Source organism: Panthera onca, chromosome D1, assembly GCF_046562875.1.
Source record: "Panthera onca isolate mPanOnc1 chromosome D1, mPanOnc1 haplotype 2, whole genome shotgun sequence".
NCBI classification, from domain to species: domain Eukaryota; kingdom Metazoa; phylum Chordata; class Mammalia; order Carnivora; family Felidae; genus Panthera; species Panthera onca.
Window position 1 is genome coordinate 75820702 of NC_138348.1, and position 6844 is coordinate 75827545.

The following is a 6844-nucleotide window of genomic DNA, read 5'->3' on the forward strand; positions in this document are numbered from 1 at the left end:
TCCTTGAACCCTAACACGCTATGACTACTCTGCACAAGTAACCCAAGGAAAGATCTAGGGTCCTAAATACCAAGACCTCTGGAGGATTTATATTGATTCTGCTGCTGATAAAGGAAGTATTTTGAAAAGATGTATTTTTAGTCCATTCTGGCAAGTCACAAATCAGAAGAGTTCTAGAAAGCCATTCTATTAGGCAGAGCTCAATGGTGAGAATAGACCAGGGACTACATCCAAGTGAGAATTTTTTTCTGTTCCTCTTCAAGCATTTCCAGGCTGATTTGTTCCTCGAGCCCTCAAGGCAGAAGGAGGTGTTTCTAGGCACTCTTAATCTTATCTATATACATTCCTTTATTCAAATTCAGCATTTAGGGGAGGGGAGGAAGAGGGTAGGCAATTATTGCCTAATTATGTTAATTGACATCAAAAACATTGTGCCAACATTATTAAAATTATAAATACAAGAAAGAAGATATTCATACATAATCCCATGGTCCTAAAATATACTTTTAATTTTCCATGATCCTTTCTAATCCTTTTTCATTTGTGTAGATTTTAGATTCTTTTAATTATAGTATAGATATAATTTTACATTATGCTTTTTCTATCAGAAATATTTTTTATGTCATTCCTTGCTCCTTATGTTTGCAATTCCTTAAATAATTCTTTTTGTTGTGATAAAATATACATAACATAAAACTTTCCATTTTAACATTTTTAAGTGTACAATTAAGTAACATTAGGTGTACCCATATTGTTGTACAAACATCATCACTGTCCATTTCCAGAACCTTTTTATCATCCCAAACGGAAACTCTGTAACACCCTGAAATGCATTACCCTTGTCCTCCATTCAAAGTAAAACTGTAGGTCAGGTGGGGTAGCTGGTTTCTGAGGTCTGCTCTCTACCATTACAGCCATCCAAAGTCTGCAGATAGGAAAGAAAGTTAAGGTTCCCTGACCATCCTAGCTCTCATTGTTCTTACTTTTCCACTCCCTAAGGAAGAAATGAGGGCAAAACCATTTTAGATTGATAATAAGTTTCCTATTGTCCTGATAGACTGTACAGCATGTTACAAAAGTAACAGTGATTGGAAATAAACACAATAGAAACTAAAACAACAAAAAAACACATCAATGAAACCAAGATCTGGTCCTTTGAAACGATCAACCAAATAATTAAACCTTAAGTCAGACTTCTAAAAAAAAAAAAAAAAAAGGAGACAGAGAGAGGGCCCAAATAATAAAATCAGAAATGAAAGAGGAGAAATAGGGGCACCCTGTGGATCAGTCAGTTAAGCATCTGATGTGGCTCGGGTGATGATCTCCCAGTTCGTGAGTTGAGCCTTGCGTCGGACTTTGTGCTGACAGCTCAGATCCTGGAGCCTGGTTGGGATTCTGTAACTCCTTCTCTCTCTATCCCTCCCCTATTCACACTCTGTTTCTCTCTCTCAAAAAAATAAATAAATAAAACTTTTTTTTAAAAAAAGAGGAGAAATAACAACCAACACCACAGAAATATAAAACATTATAAGAGAATATTATGAAAAATGATATGCCAACAAATTGGACAACCTAGAAGAAACAGATAAAGTCCTAGAAACATATAACCTCTCAAAACTGAATCAGGAAGAAATAGAAATTTTGAACAGACCAATTTTCAGCAGTGAAATTGAATCAGTAGTCAAAAAAACTCCAAGCAAATAAAAGTCCAGGACCGGATGGCTTCACAAGTGAATTCTACCAAACATTTAAAGAAGAGTTAATACCTATTCTTCTCAAACTGTTCCACAAAGTAGAAAAGGAAGGAAAACTTCCTAATTCATTCTGTGAAGCTAGCATTCTCCCAACACTAAAACCAGGTAAAAGAGAACTACAAAAATGGAGAACTACAGGTCAATATCTCTGATGAACATATGCAAAAATCCTCAACAAAATATTAGCAAAGCAAATCCAATGATACATTAGAAAAAATCATTCACCATAGTCAACTGGGATTTATCCCTGGGATGCAAGGGTCGTTCCATATTTGCAAGTCAATTAATATGATATATCACATCGACAAAAGAAGGGATAAAAACCATATGATCATTTCAATAGATGCAGACAAAGCATTTGAGAAAGTACAACATCTATTCATGATGAAAACCCTCAACAGAGTAGGTTTAGAGGGAACATACCTCAACATAATAAAGGTCTTATATGGGAAAACCACAGCTAACATCATACTCAATGGGGGAAAACTGAGGGCATTTACCCAGGGTCAGGAACAAGATATGGAGGTCCACTCTCACTACTCTTGTTTAATGTAACACTGGAAGTCCTAGCCACAGCAATCAAACAAGAGGAAGGAATAAAAGGAATCCAAATCAGTAAAGAAGTAAAACATTCAGTACTTGCAGATGGCATGATACAATATATGGAAAACCCTAAAGACCACCAAAAAACTACTAGAACTGATAAATGAATTCAGTAAGTTGCAGGAAACAAAACCAATGTACATAAATCCATGGAATCTTTTAAAATATAATTTATTGTCAAATTGGTTTCCATACAACACCCAGTGGTCATCCCAACAAGTGCCCTCCTCAATGCCCATCGCCCACTTTCTCCTCCCCCCCATCAACCCTCAATTTGTTCTCAGTATCCAAGAGTCTCTTATGGTTTGCCTTCTTCCTTCTCTGTAAATTTTTCCCCCTTCCCCTCCCCCATGGTCTTCTGTTAAGTTTCTCAAGATCCACATATGAGTGAAAACATATGGTATCTGTCTTTCTCTGCCTGACTTATTTCACTTAGCATAACACTCTCCACTTCCATCCACGTTGCTGCAAATGGCCAGATTTCATTCTTTCTCATTGCCAAGTAGTTTTCCATCGTATATATAAACCACATCTCTTTATACATATATCAGTTGATGGACATTTAGGCTCTTTCCATAATTTGGCTATTGTTGAAAGTGCTGCTATAAACATTGGGGTACATATGCCCCTATGCATCAGTACTCCTGTATCCCTTCGGTAGATTCCTAGCAGTGCTATTTCTGGGTCATAAGGTAATTCTAGTTTTAATTTTTTGAGGAACCTCCACACTGTTTTCCAGAGCGGCTGCACGAGTTTGCATTCCCACCAACAGTATAAGAGGGTTCCCGTTTCTCTACATCCTTGCCAGCATCTATAGTCTCCTGATCTGCTCATTTTAGCCACTCTGACTGGCGTGAGGTGATATCTGAGTGTGGTTTTGATTTGTATTTCTCTGATGAGGAGCGACATTGAGCATCTTTTCATATGCCTGTTGGTCATCTGGATGTCTTCTTTGGAAAAGGGTCTATTCATGTCTTCTGCCCATTTCTTCACTGGATTATTTGTTTTTCAGGTGTGGAGTTTGCTGAGTTCTTTATAGATTTTGGATACAAGCCCTTTATCTGATATGTCATTTGCAAATATCTTTTCCCATTCCGTCGGTTGCCTTTTAGTTTTGTTGATTGTTTCCTTTGCAGTGCAAAAGCTTTTTATCTTCATGAGGTCCCAATGGTTCATTTTTGCTTTTAATTCCCTTGCCTCTGGAGATGTGTCAAGTAAGAAATTGTTGCGGCTGAGGTCAAAGAGGTTTTTTCCTGCTTTCTCCTCTAGGGTTTGGATGGTTTCCTGTCTCACATTCAGGTCCTTTATCCATTTTGAGTTTATTTTTGTGAATGGTGTAAGAAAGTGGTCTAGCTTCATTCTTCTGCATGTTACTGTCCAGTTCTCCCAGCACCATTTGTTGAAGAGACTGTTTTTATTCCATTGGATATTCTTACCTGCTTTGTCAAAGATTAGTTGGCCATACATTTGTGGGTCCAATTCTGGGGTCTCTATTCTATTCCATTGGTCTGTGTCTGTTTTTATGCCCATACCATACTGTCTTGATGATTACAGCTTTGTAGTAGAGGCTAAAGTCTGGGATAGTGATACCTCCTGCTTTGGTTTTCTTCAATATTGCTTTGGCTATTCGGGGTCTTTTGTGGTTCCATATAAATTTTAGGATTGTTCTAGCTTTGAGAAGAATGCTGGTGCAATTTTGATTGATATTTCACTGAATGTGTGGATAGCTTTGGGTAGTATTGACATTTAACAGTATTTATTCTTCCAATCCATGAGCATGGAATGTTTTTCCATTTCTTTGTATCTTCTTCAATTTCCTTCATAAGCTTTCTATAGTTTTCAGCATACAGATCTTTTACATCTTTGGTTAGGTTTATTCCTAGGTATTTTATGATTCTTGGTGCCATTGTGAACGGCATCAGATTCTTTATTTCTCTTTCTGTTGCTTTATTATTGGTGTATAAAAATCCGACCTATTTCTGTACATTGATTTTGTATCCTGCGACTTTGCTGAATTCATGTGTCAGTTCTAGCAGGCTTCTGGTGGAGTCTGTCGGGTTTTCCATGTAGAGTATCATGTCGTCTGTGAAAAGTGAAAGTTTGACTTGATCTTTGATAATTCTGATGCCTTTTATTTCATTTTGTTGTCTGATTGCTGATGCTAGGACTTCCAACACTATGTTAAACAACAACGGTGAGAGTGGACATCCCTGTCATGTTCCTGATCTCAGGGGGAAACTCTCAGTTTTTCCCCATTGAGGATGATATTAGCCGTGGGCTTTTCATAAATGACTTTTATGATGTTTAAGTATGTTCCTTCTACCCCGACTTTCTTGAGGGTTTTTATTAAGAAAGGATGCTGAATTTTGTCAAATGCTTTTTCTGCATCGATTGACAGGATCATATGGTTCTTATCTTTTCTTTTATTAATGTGGTATCACATTGATTGATTTGCGAATATTGAACCTGCCTATAGCCCAGGAATGAATCCCACTTGATCATGGTGAATAATTCCTTTTATATGTTTTGGAATTCGATTTGCTAGTATCTTGTTGAGAATTTTCGCATCCATATTCATCAGGAATATTGGCCTGTAGTTCTCTTTTTTTGCTGGGTCTCTGTCTGGTTTGGGAATCAAAGTAATTTTGGCTTCATAGAATTAGTCTGGAAGTTTTCCTTTCATTTCTATTTTTTGGAACAACTTGCAAGGATAGGTATTATCTCTGCTTTAAATGTCTGGTAGAATTCCCCAGAGAAGCCATCTGGTCCAGGGCTCTCTTATTTGTTGGGAGATTTTTGATAATGGATTGAATTTCTTCACTAGTTATGGGTCTGTTCAAATTTTCTATTTCTTCTTGTTTGAGTTTTGGTAGTGTATGGGTATTTAGGAATTTGTCCATTTCTTCCAGGTTGTCCAGTTTGTTGGCATATAATTTTTCATAGTATTCCCTGATAATTCTGGGAACATAATTCCCTTGTATTTCTGAGGGGTTTGTCATAATAAATCAATTCTCATTCATTATTTTATCTATTTGGATCCTCTTTCTTCTTTTTGAGGGGCTTGTCTAGAGGTTTATTAATTTTGTTTATTTTTTCAAAGAACCAACTCTTGATTTCATTGATCTGTTCTACTGTGGTTTTTGGATTCTATATTGTTTATTTCTGCTCTGATCCTTATTGTTTATCTTCTTTGGCTAGATTTGGGGTGTGTTTGCTGTTCTGCTTCTAGTTCCTTTAGGTGTCCTGTTAGATTTTGTACTTGGGATTTTTCTTGTTTCTTGAAATAGGCCTGGATTACAATGTATTTGCCTCTTAAGACTGCCTTTGCTGCATCCCAAAGGTTTTGGATTGTTGTATTTTCATTTTCATTTGTTTCCATATATTTTTAAATTTCTTCCCTAATTGCCTGGTTGACCCATTCATTCTTTAGTAAGATGTTCTTTAACCTCCATGCTTTTGGAGATTTTCCAGACTTTTTCCTGTGGTTGCTTTCAAGTTTCATAGCATTGTTATCTGAAAGTGTACATGGTATGATCTCAATTCTTTTATACTTATTAAGGGCTGTTTTGTGACCCAGTATGTGATCTATCTTGGAGAATGTTCCATGCACACTTGAGAAGAAAGTGTATTCTGTTGCTTTGGGATGAAGAGTTCTAAATATATGTGTCAAGTCCATCTGATCCAATGTATCATTCAGGGCCATTGTTTCTTTACTGATTCTCTGTCTAGATGATCTATCCATTGTTGTAAGTGGAATATTAAAGTCCCCTGCAATTAGCACATTCTTATCAATAAGGTTGCTTATGTTTGTGATTCATTGTTTTATATATTTGGGGGCTCCTGTATTCGGTGCATAGACATTTATAATTGTTGGCTCTTCCTGATGGATAGACCCTGTAATTATTATATAATGCCCTTCTTCATCTCTTGTTACAGCTTTTAATTTAAAGTCTAGTTTGTCTGATATAAGTATGGCTACTCCAGCTTTCTTGTGACTTCCAGTAGCATTATAGATAGTTCTCCATCCCCTCACTTTCCATCTGAAGGTGTCCTCAGGTCTAAAATGAGTCTCTTATAGACAGCAAATAGATGGGTCTTGTTTTTTTTTAATCCATTCTGATACCCTATGTCTTTTGGTTGGAGCATTTAGTCCATTTATATTCAGTGTTATTATTGAAAGATGTGGGTTTAGAGTCATTGTGACATCTGTAGTTTTCATACTTGTAGTGATGTCTCTGGTACTTTGTGGTCCTTGCAACATTTCACTCACAGAGTTCCCTTTAGAATCTCTTGTAGGGCTGATTTAGTTGTGATGAATTCCTTTCAAGTTTTGTTTGGGATAACCTCTATCTCTCCTTCTTTTCTGAATAATAGTCTTGCTGGATAAAGGATTCTTGGCTGCATATTTTTCCCGTTCATCACATTGAAGATTTCCTGCCATTCCTTTCTGGCCTGCCAAGTTTCAGTAGATAGGTCTGCTACTATTC